This window comes from Bidens hawaiensis, unplaced genomic scaffold (assembly GCF_021521415.1).
Source record: "Bidens hawaiensis isolate Kalapana, Puna unplaced genomic scaffold, B.hawaiensis_p1.1 tig00017035_1, whole genome shotgun sequence".
Classification (NCBI taxonomy): domain Eukaryota; kingdom Viridiplantae; phylum Streptophyta; class Magnoliopsida; order Asterales; family Asteraceae; genus Bidens; species Bidens hawaiensis.
In genome coordinates this window covers 194,608-211,729 of record NW_027492576.1, presented here as the reverse complement: position 1 = coordinate 211,729, position 17,122 = coordinate 194,608, and the positions used below count along the sequence as shown (strand labels likewise).

The 17,122-nt window shown below is 38.0% G+C and overlaps 1 long non-coding RNA gene and 1 pseudogene across 1 annotated transcript in view; one reads left to right on the top strand and one right to left on the bottom strand.

Moving 5' to 3' along the window:
- Window positions 1–17,122, top strand: part of LOC143552775 (uncharacterized) — a 181,731-nt gene that overhangs the window by 103,337 nt on the left and 61,272 nt on the right. The gene's annotated exons all lie outside the window — the stretch shown is intronic.
- On the bottom strand, window positions 15,285–16,336 carry LOC143552778 (putative ribose-5-phosphate isomerase 2 pseudogene; annotated as a pseudogene).

The following is a 17,122-nucleotide window of genomic DNA, read 5'->3' as shown; positions in this document are numbered from 1 at the left end:
AGTCTCAGTCAAAATCACGAGCCACATTGGATCAATAATCTTAATCAGCTCGGTCTTTAAACCTTTTCCCAAAACAATAACGGCCTCGCCAGTATGATTGTCATAATACCAGCGGTTGAAAGATAAATACAATGCTGATTAAGCGTCTTGACTGGAACACGCTTCATTGTCTATGGCGGTTTAACTTTAAGCACGAGCTTCCTCCAACCCGTTCTTGGATCTATCTCATCAATACTCTTACGGATTAGAATCTGCGGCTTGAAGAACTTAAACCCACGATTGACATCGAAGAATGTTGATGAAACCATTCTGCTCAAACGATTTCCACCACGGTTTATGAAAGGTCGACACGCGAGGGTCCGAACATCCCATCGCAGTAATGAGAGAACGTCAATAATGTTTTCATAGTACTGGACGCCATTGTCCCATTTGACAATACAGGCCTTTAAATCAGAATCGTAAAGCCATGAAATAATATCACCTCGCACTTTTGACACAGCTTTAAAGGAAGTCACCTGATTGGCTTGACCACGTGCAACAACTTCCGCTTTCAGCTCTTTATCAACATACCTGTATGCATCGATAATCTTTCGTGCTCTCTTGAATATCTGCAAAAGATGGATTAGGCTTCGAATCAAACCTTGTGTCAACGCTCTTGCCCTTTGAGACTTTCTCCAGATGATCTTCGGCTGCTTTAACGTTTTCTTCAGTAAATACAGGAGCACCCTGATCAACGTTTGATCGTTGAAATAGATCTGGATATTCCTCATCCATCACGTCCTCAATCTCAATCTCCTCATCTTCATAAATAAATGATGTGTTCATCTGAATCATTGGATCATTCAAGATTTCCTCGTCATTCTCAACCTCCACGTCATTTACAGTCGCTAACACGTTCAGCTCATCTTCATTCAAACCTAGCTAGTATAGAGATCTGCTCTCGTGTTAAGGACAGTTCCACAAACTATCCTACTTCTATCTCATTAGCATTCACAATGCTTCTGACCACCCCCGTACCATCAATAAATATAACATTATTGGCTTTTATGGACTCAATGGGTTTAGCATTCGTCGAATCCTGATAAACAACCAACCGTTTGTTAATGTCCCCAGCAACCTCGCTCGTACTTGCACCAGAGGATGAGTCGTGAGCTTGTTTCGGCTCACTTCCCCCTGCACTCGAGGCATCTGGATCCTCTTCATCATTTCTGAGCTTCTTCAATGCATCATCTTTACAAGTAAGCTGCAGAATCAGATCCTCTTGTTCTTTAATCTTCACCCCCTGAGACATAACAATCTCATGAAGAGCCTTTGTTTTTTTGCAGAACGAGACGTATCCTATCAACTTTCTTTGATTTTCCAGAATACGCTCTTGAGCCATACGATCAGCAGCCATCGGATTTTCATACAGATGAATCAGACTCAACAGCATGTGCATCTGAGTCTCATGAGGCATAGCATTAAAGGAGGGAGGCATTGGCTGCACAGGACCTTGAGGTCGATTAAGCCTCATAAATGAAATATCCATAGGTGGTTGAGGCATCTTCGTCGGTGTTGGTGAAACCACCGATGTAGCAGTCATAGGCCTTGTTAATGTAGATAAAACGGATTGTGGAATCATGCCAAGTCTAGGATCCGATGTGAGTGTGGTCGTCAATGTGAGTTCCGGGGTGCTAGTAGTAAGCGGCACCGCCGGTCTTTGAATAATAGGCGACCTTGGAGGTTGAACTCCAAATGATACACCAGCACCGTCAGTCACTCGTCGTTTCGAGGACCTTTCACCAGCTATCTCTTTCCCTTTTCTTTTACTTTGAGCAGCTTGGGCAACAGCTGCCTCAACCTCAATATGTTATTGATGATCATTACCACCCTCATCACCATCATCACCGTCATCCCCATCGTTCCCACCTGGTCCTTCTTCATGCTCCGAATCCGAGTCAACATGGATCCAACGATCATTAGGAGGAGATACATAATCCGAATTGACAAGATGACCAATCAAGCATTTATTCCTTGGATGTTGATCTTTTCGATATGAATTCATACGCCTGACGGTGTCTGCCGTCATGTGCTCATAATCAACACATCATCCACCAGATTTTGATCAATAACTAAATCAGGAATCAAGTCTTGAACAATCAATTGAACAAAACGAGGATACATTAAGAATTTCTTGCGTTGATTCACCACAAGACAATTCTCTTTAAGATGATAAAAATTAACTCTGAAAAGTTGAATGGCTTATTCAATATCAAGGCGACAAAAGCCGATTGTAACATAATACGACATTCATCGAAGCCACCCTTCCGTCCACCAAGGCAGTGAATTATAACATGAAGCAAGTACTTGTATGTTGGACACAAGCACACATTTTTATACATGGACTTGTCTAACTCGCCAGAATAAAATACATGATTAAATAGTCCTCGAATCAACTCCCGGTCAAACTCACATGGATTATCCATGTTATCATCAAACTGAAGCACCCTTCTGATCACTCCACGAGTAATAATTACCGGCTTTCCGTTGATTTCGAAAACAATATGATTTTCGGACTCAACGTAGCGTGCTGAGTTCCAAAATTGATGAACTATGCTGAAATGTACAGATGGTCTAGCAGTTATCGCATAGTAAATACACGATCGCCTCAAGAACACTAGAAAGCCTCCAAAAATATCCTCATTAGCAAAATTTGTACCGAAAAAAGCACAAATATTATGCTTCTTGTCATACGAGAGCAATGGAAGATTCCGGTCTTGTTGTTGTTGTTGCTGTGGCTCAACAGCCGGAGGAGCTTGAACATTCTCATAAGCCATAACTAAAACATACATAAGAACCTGAGATTTAGTAAAAACGAAAATGAAATAAGTATAGTATTAATATTAATTATATTTATAAACTTTTATAATAATAATATATAATATAATAAAAACATTTAATTTTATAATTAATTTAAAGTATGTCATTCGTTAATTAGTCTGTTTCGTTATAACGAAATGGTGATTCGTTATGACGAATTGACTACTTCGTTATCAGGTAAATTATACGAGTTAGGTCTAACGAATCAGAAGTGAAAAAATAACGAATTAGATATTGATTCGTTATCAATTATGATAAGAATACTGATTCGTTTGACCTTGGTAACGAATTGGACACAAATTAATTCCAATTCATCACATCATAACGAATGGCCATTAAGACTTAATGTTTGACTAATTAAAGTCCAAGTCAAAATTGGCAAGAATAGCAAAGGTCAAAGTTGCAATCTGAGTTAAATTAGATCATATGTAACGATGTAAATCCGAACAAATGACCTCAAGGATCTCGAAAACGCATCGCATCATGATTCGTATTGTCCATTTGGACCAAATCGTGTATTAACTTAGGTAAAAAAACAAGTTAGATGAATAACTTCAAATCCGATCATAAAATCGATTAATTAACCCCTAACAAGTTCATCAAATCTGACGAAGCTTATCACGTTTTGATCCCCAGTACCTTGCGAATCTTAAATACGGATAAGAATAAGGTATAATGATGTTTGGATTTCTGAAAAATTTTGCCAGAGCTTTGTTGCTTAAGGAAGAAGATAGTGAATAGTGAAGACGAATCGATTTTCACTTTTCCTATATATCACGATGTGGCACAATCTCCAAGTCAACGAATCATGTGATTCGTTTAAATTTAAAATAACGAATCAGTTGATTCGTTAACATACGTGGCAAACGAATTAGAGTTAAACAGTAAAGACTTAACACGAATTAATAACGAATTAGCAGTAATTCGTGTGTGATTCGTTTAGTTATATATAACGAACTAAAGGTCATTCGTTACAGAGTTACGGAAGCGAATTAGGTTAACAAATTGAAATGCAATTCATTGTAAATGACCCTAATTCGTTATTCATAAATAACGAACTAGATTTATTTAAATTTTAAATTTTAAATTGAATAAATAAATCAATTAAATAAAAAGTATTTAAAAGAATATTTAAAATAAGAAAATAAATGAAATCCCGTATCTTGATGATCAAATAACTTATTGAATTTTATCGTATTCGGTAAACGGTAATACCTTAACGTGTTTTACGATCAAACACTTAACTTAAAATGAATTAAATAATATCCGAAAAGAAAAATATTTTTGGTATTTTGCGTTTTTGTTTCAAATTATTTACAGGTAAAATATCCGAAAAAGTTAAACATAAAGCAGAAAAAAAATGTTTTTGTGGTTTTGTATGATTTTTCAAAAGCAATACATATTTTTGGATTTTTGGTGAGTTTAAGCAGAGAATCATATTGACCAAATTGCTCTTCCATCACAGTTTTATAGTTCAGCGATATTGTGACTGGCGTTAAATCAGTCATTGATATTGTTGTCCACTTAAATCTTATAACAAATATTCAATTGTTTTTGTGATATGATTAATGTTCAATTAGAGCACAGAATATCAGAAACTATCAGCCTCTAATCTCGGTTCAAGCTTAATTTGATTTTTACCAAATCACCCCAACTTAACTTAAATCATTATAATGGCAATCAAACATTTGAATTTATAGGAATTTTTTAGCAATGCATCAAGTTTCCTTTACTGTGAGTGAGTATGCACGAGTCCATCTGTCGGCTTACATACATTGTATCCCCTGGGGTCCGTTTCTTATTGGTATTGAGACGCGCACAATACCAATATTCATGCATATGAATACTTAGATGTACAGCAGTGATCAAGTTTAATGACTTTGGGTTTGCTCTAAAAGCTATTGAAATATTCATGCATATAAATACTTAGATGATTAAGCCACATAAAGACTCACAGTGTCCAATCCTCTAACACTTGTTATTTGCTTTATTGTATTTTTGGTGATTAGACAAATATAAGGCTTGAGTATGACAGGCTATTACATTTCTGCCATCCTTTCCAAAATTTTTGGTAGAGACGAACACCTCTTTCAATTTGGCGTTTCTTTATGTTTATATCACATACTTTACTCTAACAGCTTGTGACCTATCAATGCACCAATACAATTACTCAGTCTTTTAAGCTTATTTCTTTCTGGATATGGGGTCAAATGATCAATGTACTATCATTTTCTCTTTTTGCTTCAAAACTAAATTTTTGAGAAGCATAAAAATAAATTCAATCGCCCCAGTCACTTTCAGTCTATAGATTAATGGTTATCATATCAATCTACAAGCAGATAACATGACCAAAACATGTAAGCATGTTCCACATACTTAAATAACTTAAATAATTTTCAGTGAAAGAATAAAGTAAAAACGCATAACAATCGCCCCAACTACATTTCATTGTCAAGTAAATGGATATCCCCAACGTTTACAAGTAAACATCAGGACCAAACATATATATGTATATGTCCATCCAATGTAAGTAATTGACATAATTTTCAGTGAACGTATGCAATTTTTTTTTTAATTTTCTCTTTACATACTTTAAAAAACAATCTTTTTGTCTTTTTCAATTTTTAAAACAAATTAAAACTTCACAATCTTTTTAGCTTTTTCGGATTTTTCTATACATACGAGAAATTCACAGTCTTTTCGTCTTTTCAAAACTTTTTAGAACAAACAAGGCACAAAATATTTGTCTTTTTCAATTTTAATAAATGTTTTTGGTTTTTCTCTTTACAAACTGAAATCACAATATTTTTGTATTTTTCAAATTTTCACCCCTTAAAACCCAAAACATAAACAAAGTAAAAAAAACAAAAATAAAATAAATAAAACAAGTTAAGATAGTTATCCTTGTTGAAGGACATCAGCAAGTGTCTTCAGACCATTTAACCCAAGTAAAAATTTAAAACGAGTTTTGTCAAATGCCTTGGTAAACAAATCTACTCATTGAAAATCCGTGTGCACTTTTTCGATATCGATTATTTTATTTTCAAACAATCTCGTATGAAATGATATCGAATCTTAATATGTTTAGTTTTAGAATGTTGCACAGGTTTCTTGGTGATACTAATGGCAGCAGAGTTATCAATAAGAATTGGAGTAGTAAGAAATTTCAAACCGTGGTCGTGCGGATGTTATATCCATAAAACCTATGAACAGCAACTCGAGGCTGCCACGTATTCTGCCCTCGCGGTTGAAGTTGAGACCATGGTCTGCTTCTTACACTGCTAGGAAACAAGCCGGCTTCCCAGAAATTGACAACCCGCTGAAGTCGATTTAAAGTTGATCTTGCATCCTCCATAGTCCGAATCGGAAAACGCAGTGAGTTCAATGTTATCGTCTTTGGGATATCATAACCCGATGTCAGGATTACCCCTCAGATAATGAAGTATACATTTAACCGCCGCCAAGTGAGTCACTCGGGGACTTGATTGGTACCTAGCACATAAACTGCAAACATAATGTCAGGTCGAGAAGCAATTAAATACATTAAAGAACCAATCATAGCACGATAAAGGGTAGGATCAACGGTATCCTCCAATTCATCCGGTGATAAATTGTGACCCACTGGGAGAGGAGTTGAAGGGGTTTTTCCGGCATTTATCTTGAATCGGATCAAGACGTCATTCACATATTTTGTCTGATGAATGAAGATTCCTTTGTCAGACTGGTGAACTTGCAACCCTAAGAAAAAGTTCATCTCTCCCATCTAGCTCATCTCAAACTTCGTTTGCATGGACTTCTCGAAATCCTTACATAGCTTGTCGTTTGTTGGGCCAAAGATAATGTCGTCGGCATATATCTGGACGAGGAGCCAAATCATCACAAAAGATTTATAAAAGAGAGTGCAATCGACAGTTCCTCGCTTGAAGCTGTTGTCAGTTAGATAGTCGTCAAGCGTGCCATACCATGCTCTCGGGGCTTGATGGAGACCATACAGGGCCTTGTTTAATCGGTAAACTCGGTCCGGATAATCAGGATCTTCAAAACCAGGAGGTTCTAAAACAAACACTTCTTCATGCAATTCTCCGTTGAGAAACGCACTCTTCACATCCATCTGATATACCTTGATATTCTTATACGCCGCATATGCCAAGAAAATACGTATAGCTTCCAACCGAGCAACATGAGCATATACTTCGGTGTAATCAATGCCTTCTTGCTGATGAAATCCTTGAACAACAAGTCCTGCTTTATTTCGAACAATCACCCCACGGTCATCCTTTTTACACTTAAATACCCACTTCGTAGGAATCGGCTTCTTCACTCTAGCAGGTTTATCAATAAGATCCCATACACCCAATCTTTGAAATTGTTGCAGTTCTTCCTGCATTGCCTCTACCCCAGATGGTTCAGCAAGAGCCATACGAACATTTAACGGTTCAACTTGAGAAAGAAAGCAAGTGTATTTAGCCAGATTTATCATTCCAGAAGTGTGCAAAGCAGCATAAACACATAAAATATGATCATCACTAGAAGAAGCAATCTGATGACGGGTTTGCACACCTACATCAAGATCATCAATAATGTTTTCTTGCGGATGATAGGAATGAATCCCAAGAGTTGGATTTTCAGGCACAACAACTATTTCAGATAAATTAGTGATATTTTCCTCAGTATCATGAGATGATTCACCAGTCTCATGTGTTTCAGGAAGAGGAGCTGAGGAGTAATCCACAAAATGACCATCATCAGATGAGATCGAAATCACATCAGATGTATCAGGGAGATCATCTTGAGAAGCATCTACATAAATATGACTAGAAGCTCTGGGAGGTAAGAATTGATCTTCAGAGTAAGCACGCACCAAGTCTTTATCTAGTTTCTCAGTTAATCTAGTGAATGAATCAAATAAACCTTCATAATCGAACATCCAGCCGGGTCCTTTACCCTGAGGAGGTGTAGTGTACCTTTGGCAATCAGCATGGTACCATTCTTCAACACATCCCGAAGTAAAATTAAATACCCTTTTCTTAAGTGATGCATATCCAAAGAAATAACATTCAACAGCTTTCTTATCAAATTTACCTGAATCTCTTTTCAACATCATACACGGATACCCAAAAGGCTCCAAGTACTTCAAGTTAGGTTTTCTGTTGTTTAACAGTTCATAACTTGTCTTCTTAAGCTTCTTTACAGTTAAAACTCAATTAAGCGTATAACAGGTAGTGTTCACAGCCTCGTTCCAGAATTGAACGGGAAGCTTAGAATCTGGAAGCATTGTTCTAGCTGCTTCAATCAAAGTTCTGTTTTTCCTCTCAACAACACCATTCTATTGTGGTACATAAGGGGCACCGTATTCTCGATGAATTCTTTTTTGAACACAAAAGAATCCAATACGGTGTTTTTGAATTCTGTACCATTATCACTTCGAATTCTCCTCACCTTTTACTTGTACAGTGATTCGATCTTAGTGATTAAATTTTGAACTAGAACAGGTGTTTGGTCTTTCGAACTCATAAATAAAACCCATGAATATCTTGAATAGTCATCAGTAAGTACAAGACAATACCAATCCCCAGCGATACTAGCATGATTCACTGGACCGAACAGATCCATATAAAGTCGTTCTAAAGGAGTATCAATGGAATTAAATAACTTAGAAGGATGTGACTTTTTCTTCTGTTTGCCTTTCTTGCAAGCAACACAGAGGTCAGATAACTTAAAATGTTTCAAAGAAACACCATCAACCAAGTCATTTTCCATTAAATAATTCATCTTTCGAACATGAATACGACCCATCCTACGATGCCATAGAATAGAGTACTTCTCAGTTGCTTTAGAGACGAAACATGTTTCAATTGATGTAGATACCTTAGAACTCATATTTAAAATATAAATATCATTCGATCGAGGTGATCGCATGACAACCATATCTTCAGGAATGACATATCCCGGTTTTAGGATATTGCACTCTTTATCAGTAAAGACGGTCGAATACTTCTTGTCACAAATTTGCGACACACTTAATAAATTATGATCAACTTTGTCACAGTAGTTGACTCTCTCAAACGTGATATGCCCATTTGAAACTTCACCCTCTTGTTTTATCATACCCCCAGAATTTCCAGCAAAAGCAACATACCCCCTTGAATATTTCTAACATTTGTTAAGAGGTTAAGATTTCCAGGAATATGACGAGAACATCCACTGTCCATTATCCAGTTCTCACCAGACACGGTCTTGGATGTACCCTACACACAAATTGAAAGTGATTAGTTCAAAAAGGCAGCCCAGGCCTTAGTCTTGGGCATCTTTTGAGTTTCATGAAAAGAATAAAACTTAGCAGAATTCAATTGTTATTCCGCAACTTGGGAATAAGTTACATGCCTTTTATACTTCTGTCTTAAATAAGCAGCTTGAACGACATTTGAGTTCACATTCTTACAAATTGGTTCGGTTGGAACAAACTTTTGTTTTACATGAACAGATGCTTCATTCACATGAATCACTTTATGTGGATTCACGTTAGAAAACATTATGTGAGTTTCATCATCACATGACAAAGGTCGTTTCAAAATCTCCGAACAAATGGATGAAGATTATGAGACTTCTTCTGTCCACAATTTTTAACATGACCTTGTTGACCACAAAGAAAACAACTTTTCATGTCCACACGATCATGTTGAGATTTGGCAGAAACTGGTGCCACAGAAGATTGACGACCCACATTTTGAGTAAAACTCTTGGCCAAATCATCAGACAACACAGATTTCTTTTTCATGTAGAAATCAAGATTAGAGCAGTTTGAAAAACTTTATAATGTGTCAGTTCCATTTGATTTCACAAAATAAACTTTCTTGGTAGTTTTTAACAATTGCTTAGCTTTAATCAATGGGTCTGATGTGTTTGATGTTTTGGCACAAGCAAACTGACGTTCAAGATCTTGTATCTTGGAAGTTTCATTATGAAAGACACTTTCGATCAATTCTGGTTTGATAATACTAATCGGAATATCTTTCTCAATGAACATAGAATCCAATCCTTTTAACTTAAACACACAGCCAATTGACGGGTTAATAGCAACAAGATTGATGAAACGCAACAAATCCTCATCCAATAATTTGATTTGTTGACGGCTCGAGCGATACCTTTGCACGATAATTTGATTCTTTCGGGATATCTGATCTTGTTTGTCTGCCTAGCATACATGCATCGCAAATCTGCATCGAGTGTTCGATTCTTGGCACTCCATCTGCGAGTTTCGAGAGACCCCGAAGGGCATCGAAATTCAAATGCCCCAATCGAGCACGCCATATCCATGCAATATTATGCAAATTGACTTGTAAGCAAACCGGAGAAACAACCTTTAAATTAATTTTATAAACCCGGTTGAAGGAACGTGATACCTTGATTAGAAGCCTTCCATCTTGTTTGAATATCCATAAGATACCGTCTTAGATCCCGATCTTGCATCCTTCGTCTAATTGCCCGAGACTTATTATATTATTTTTGAGAGATGAAATAAAATAAACGTCACTCAGTGCTCGTTGTTCTCCCATTTGACCTTCTACTACTATCGTGCCCTGACCTTCGATTTCAACACATGAACCATCACCGAAACTTACTTTACCGATCTTGTTACGATCGATGTTGGAAAACCATTCCGGATTTCCCGTCATGTGGTTACTCGCCCCGTTATCAAGAATCCACGTGTTTTTATCACATGGGTTGAAGCATATTGCTTCGGATCAACCCGGTCTTGTTTTAGAAAAATCACATCTTCCTTACTCCGAGCTACCTTCATCATGTTTAGAAACGCTCCACCATCTTGTGCGAGGTTACTTTGATCGTTAATCTCCTTGTTTCGGTTAGGACACGACGTGGCAAAGTGTCCTAGTTCATCACACCGATAAAATTTTAATCTTTGACTGATCCTTCTTCACTCGGGGTTCTTTCTTTTCTCGATCCACAACCTTACCTTTTCTTTTGTTCTTTTGACTTGATTCGGTTCCCATCTTGCCTGTCCCATGATGCCTTTCTTGATTGCTTTTAGCTTTCCATTCTTCATATGTATATAGGAGTTGTTCTTGCTTGCCGTCACGGGTTTTTCTTTATCTCCATATCGTTCCTCAAACGCTTTTAGGCGTCCAACGGCTTCATGGAACGTCATAGTCTTTATATCGGCACATTGTTCAATGGTAGCAACAATCGCTATATACCTCTTTCTCGGAACGGACTTCAAAAGCTTTCTTACAGTGATCTTTTCTTCAAACGGTTCACCATGATTGCTTTCTTTGGAAGTTACTTGGCTTATCTTGGTCGAGAAGTCATCAATCGTGTCTGTTTCTTTCATCTTGAGTCATCGAACTTATGATGAAGAGACTCGATCCGGGCTTCCCGAACCCTATCAACCCCAACGAAGCGAGTCTTAAGTGCATCCCAAATCTCTTTAGCGGTGGTAAGGTGACTTGTAAAGATACACAATCGCCAAACTCATCTATCTTTGGATCAGTTACCGTTCCCGTTCTTGGTTCGATGGCCTCCAACAACCCTTGAACCTTGAAGATAGCCTTGATTTTTACCGTCCAAATCGTGTAATTGGTGGACTTAAGAATCGGAAACTGAATCGATATGAAACTCGGTTCTTTGGGAAAACCGACTTGATTACTTGGCTCTCCGTCTTGATTACTTGGCCTGTCACCCATCTTTCTTCTTGTTCGTTGGTACTTGTATGCAGGTCAACGGACTTGCTTTTATTGTATTAATTGATAAGTTGTGATTACTTGATTACAAATAACCCTATTTATAACCATACAATTACTTGTTAGACAAGAATAGGAGAAAAACTAACTAAAAATTCCCCTGAGTTTGTGAGTACGACAACTAGGTCCCTGCACTTACACAAGATTACACTAACAATTCCTACATTTCCAAAAAAATGGTTCGACTATAATTTGATGTTAGATAATCTATAGCTTGGAAGCGTCTAAGACACCCACTTTTCCTGCGCTTACAATCTCTAAAATTTTCTATTGAAGTTATGTATTTTAGAAATCCTATATAAGAATGTTTTACCATTCTCCCATTTCATTAAAAAAAATGAGTAAGGTTTTAAAATAGCCATGCTTCCAATTGCATTTGTGTCTTGAACTTAGGCTGGTCCACATTAGAGGTGCAGAGACATCCACAACTCCACATATGATTCAACCTATTTCGAAAGAAACTATGCTAGCGCTTGGTATGTATGAGTGAGAGGCAGAATGCAATAGACCATTACGATGGAATGAAAAAAATGTGTTTAATTGGTCAATGGAATGGAATCACCCATTACCATGTCCATTTCATCCCCCCTAAAACACCCCAAATTCATTCCATCCACCCCCCTTGTTTTTTTCATTACATCCCTCTTTCACACAATATCACCTCCACCACCCTCCCACCACAACTACTCATTTCCCTCTCACCACCACCCACCATCGCCTCCATCTCCCGCTACCACCCACCACCCCCGGCCACCACCATCATCCGCCTCCTCCGCTCGCGACCACCACCACCAAACTCCCACCTACCACCTAACAGCGCCGCCCACCACCTTCAGCACCAACCATTGTTCCCGTCCACCACCACCACCACCCATCTCTGCCGCCACCACCAACCACTCACCACCACCTAACAAAGCCGCCCACCACCAACCATCGCTCCCGACCATCACCACCACCGCCCGCTACCCGCCGCTTACCACCACCACCCGCTATCACCACCACCTGCCATCACCAACAATCGCTCCTAGCTCCCGCCCATTACCATCGCCACTCCCTACCATTTTTATTTTTTCTGGCTTTTTCTAGCTTACTAAAAAAAATAAAAACTAATAGTTCATTTTATTTCCACATGGTAACCAAACATATCAATGGAATGATAATAATTAATTCAATTACCTCGTCCATTCCACTCTCGCTCATTTCATTCCATTGTCCATTCCATTACCACATATCATACAGACCCTATAGATAGTATAGCTGACTATGAGTTTAAGAAATGACACAACAAACCAAACTAGATGGATTAAACAAGTTGAAAAGACCAGCGACTTTACTGGTATTATTTTAAATCATTATTAAACTACTAGCGTGGAGCTTCAACATATGTGGCAAAAATGATATGACGTGGTAAGTGAGCTTTAATGCTGCAGGAACGTTAAGGTCTGTGATAGACAAGGAAATGGTAACTTGATAACCGGCTTAAACAAGGAAATGGTGACACCCAAATGCGTTAACAAGGTAATGGTGGGGCTTTAAATCACAATACACTGTTAAATGAGTGTGTAAGTTAAAGCCTCACCGCCTGAAACCTACGTGTTAGTAGCGCAACATTTTAACTTGTCATTTAAAACCGTACCACAAGCACCCTTGGTTCTTATAAAACGTATGTTTATAATTATGAATTGAGAGGGATAAAAACTACATGTTCAAAGAAAAAAAAATTATAAATGACTTACAAAAACCGTTTCAAAGTACCACACCTTAAAAGTGCTAATAACCGTTTCAAAAACTGATGTTCAAATAATAAAAATATATAACTAGCTTACATATACTGTTAGGCTATGTGTAGTGGAGGAGCTACAAATTGAGCGACTTGCGACACGTGACACCCAGGCAAAGTGTAGGAATTTTTTTAGGGTGTAATGGTGTTGTAACCCCTCCAATGCCACGTCACCATTTTTTATTATTTTATTTTTGTAATAAAATTAAACAAACAAAAACCATTTAAGTTATTAAAATTTATTAAATTAACTAAATAAAAAAAAAATAAATTATAATTAAAATAAAAAAACACACCAAAATATAAAATAAAAAATACATATAAAAATACTAATCTATTCGTTATCTTCGTCTTCGTCCTCGTCTTCATCTTCGTCTTCGTTCTCCTCCTCGTCTTCTATTTCAACGGGACGATTATCACACACGTATTGAACCAAATCCGCCTTAAGTTGCTTATGTATCTCACTTGATGTGAGCCCGTGAATGTTTTACGTTCGTTGCTCTGCGGTTGGTTCAGGAACGCTTCCTGGTATATAGTGTTGACATACTGCTTTGCCAGTGTCTTCTAAAATCATATTATGCAATATGATACATGTATACATGGCATCGCTCATTTTTGCCATCGACCATACATTACATGAGTTTTTCACATAATGCCAACATGTTTTTAGAACCCCGAAACACCTCTCAATATCCTTTCGCGCGAACTCTTGCTTCTTCTTAAAGTATTCTCTTTTTTCTTAGATCGGGTGTTGAAACATTTTGGCGATGATCGAGTACTCTGGATATATCTCATCTCCCAAATAGTATCCGTGACGATAGAATGTATCGTTGGCATAAAGTGGTAAGACCGGTATGCTACGGCAGATGTAATACTCTAGCACGGGCGACGCGTTGAGAACGTTTGTCGTTGTTGGACCCGACTGAACCGAAGTAGGCCGACCAAATGCAGAGGCCGTGTGAACAAATTGCTTGAAGACTAACCGTTGGCACTCCATTGTCACCACGAGTGTATTGACCTCATCATGCGGTTGGACAGTTGCCTCACTCCCAATGCATGCAATCTATACTCCCAATCATGTCGAGAAAAGAATGTTTGCTTTTGTATACATCGTATATGTGAGTCAGGTCATTTGAAAATGGAATCTTCAAATAACGACCAGCGTATAATTGTATTATTTCTATACAAATAAATTATTAAAAATATTTATATTAAAAACAATAATTAATATAAACAATTCAAATTTTACCGATGCAAAAATTCTCCAACGAGTCTCGCGTCGTTTTCTTAGCCATCTTTAAATACTCGTCGTTGATTTCGGTTGTGTTGCCGTATGCGAGGATGCATAGCGCCGAAATACACTTTTGGAATGGCGGTGAATCCTAAATATTGTCTTGCGTCGGTTTTTTTGTTAAAAATACGTATACTCTCGCTTCAAATCTCCCACGATGCGCAAAAATAAACGCCTAGACATCCGAAAACGACGTTGAAACGTAATGTCGTTAAATGTAGGTGTGTCGTTAAAGTAGTTCTTAATATAAGTGACCATTCAACAGTCACTTCTATTATTATATTATTATTTTCTTCAAACAGACGGCGATAAATACCCCGCCCCTAAAATCATCGGGGGCGGTGTTCTCGCCCACCATCGCCCATATATGGCGCCCACTTCGGGTGGGCTTACAAAGTACCAAAGAAGCCTTAAAATTGTCAATGATCAAACCTAACCATGAAGTATAGAACCTTTGGATATCAAAACTACATGTGTAGTTTTTGTGCGTGTTAATGAACAATTGAACACCCTTACATTCCAGAAACATGGTAACCAACTCTACAACATTCAGACCTACATCATTTTGAAACACGTTTAAATAAAAAAAATGAAATTAACCCAGCAAAACTAAGATGCCAATTTTATGAATAACTTATCAATGAAGCGCATAAAAAAATAACAAAACTTCTAAACGAAAACATAACAAGTTGATATCAATATCCTAATAATAATAATGTAAGCCTGAATTCCAAAATCTCCGGCCAGCATACCGGAACAACTAACACTTATTCCTCACCGTGACTCCAAGCTCTCCAGCCACAATCAAAGTAGTCGCCATATCAATAAACATCCCATGCTCCACCACACCCGCAAGCCTCAATATCGCATCACCAGCCGCCCTCAAATCCCCAATACTCTTGCTGAAATACAAATCAATTATATAATTCCCGTTATCCGTCACATACGGGCTACCATTTTCCCCTGATACCCGCAGCTTCGCAACACACCCGGCAAACAAAAATTGAAGCTTCGAAGCAGTAAATTTCCAGCAAAACGGCACGATTTCGACCGGCATGGCTAACCCGCTTCCGCCTATATAATCCACAAGCTTAGACTCGTCTACGATTACCACAAACTTTTTACAACACCCCTCAATCATTTTCTCCCGGAGCAACGACCCGCCGCGGCCTTTGACCAGATTCATATCCGGGTCGACTTCATCGGCACCATCGATGGCTAAATCAATCACCGGGTGGGTGTCGATATCGGAGAGGGGTATCCCTAGGGACATAGCCTGTTCGTGCGTTTTGGTGGATGTCGGGATTCCGACGATGTTGTCGAGTTTGCCTTGGCGGAGAAGCTCACCGATGCGGTCAATCGCGTGTTTGGCGGTGGAGCCGGTGCCGAGGCCGAGGACCATGCCGGACTCGACGAATTCGACGGCTTTGTAGGCTGCGATTTTCTTGAGGTCGTCTTGGGTGAGAATAAGTTGCGGCGGAGAAGACATTACGGCGGTGGGTTTTTTGGATCCGAGGTAGGCAAGAGCCATGTGGGTGATGTGGGTTTTGAAGGGATTAGTGGATAATGTGTTTGGGGTGTGGTTTGAAGGTGGGATAAGGTATGGGTTTGATTAGGGTTTTGAAGATCTGTTAGATGAGATAGAAATGGGAAGAGGAGATTTGGAGAGAGGAAGTGGTGCGGATGGATTTGGGGTTGTGGTGGTATTTATAAGGGCGTGATAGGGAACATACCACGAAGGTCTGGTTTATAGTTTCGGGTAAGCGGGGTCGGGTTGATTTTTTGGTCCAATGGGGCATTGAAAGCTGGCTTAACGGGTTTTTCTATTGTGATAGGTTTTTTTACGATGGTGTTTATAGGTGACTTGAACCTAACGCGTTAACAAATACGAACGGTTAAAATATTATCATAAGAAGGATTACTCGGACGTTAAAGATAGTTTCAAACACTGTTTAAAAAATGTTATATTTTTGTATATCATTGTGAGGGAATTGAATAATGATATGCTTGGGTAGCTGATAAATAAAATTATCTATTATAATCCTTTAAATACATTAACATTCATCAATATACTTGTGCCTTTTTTATTATTATTCTCTTTCACTTCACCTTCTTGATATCACCATTTGATCACCACTGTTGTTTGTTACCACCACCAGCATTATCGTTTTTAATATTTTTTATAAAAAATTCCTTTTTTAAGAGAGAAGTAATTTTGTTATTTGTATATAATGTATTCATCTTATCATGCCTAACAAACAACTTCAAATAATGATTTATATTATTGACATAATTTAACCCAAAATAACCATGTTTAAATTTTTTTCGACGATCAACTGAAAAAAAAATCGTTAATGTTTACTAGCACAATGATAAAGACTTGTCACTTTGATAGGAAGTTTATGGTTTAATTCCAAGAATATGGTATACTAA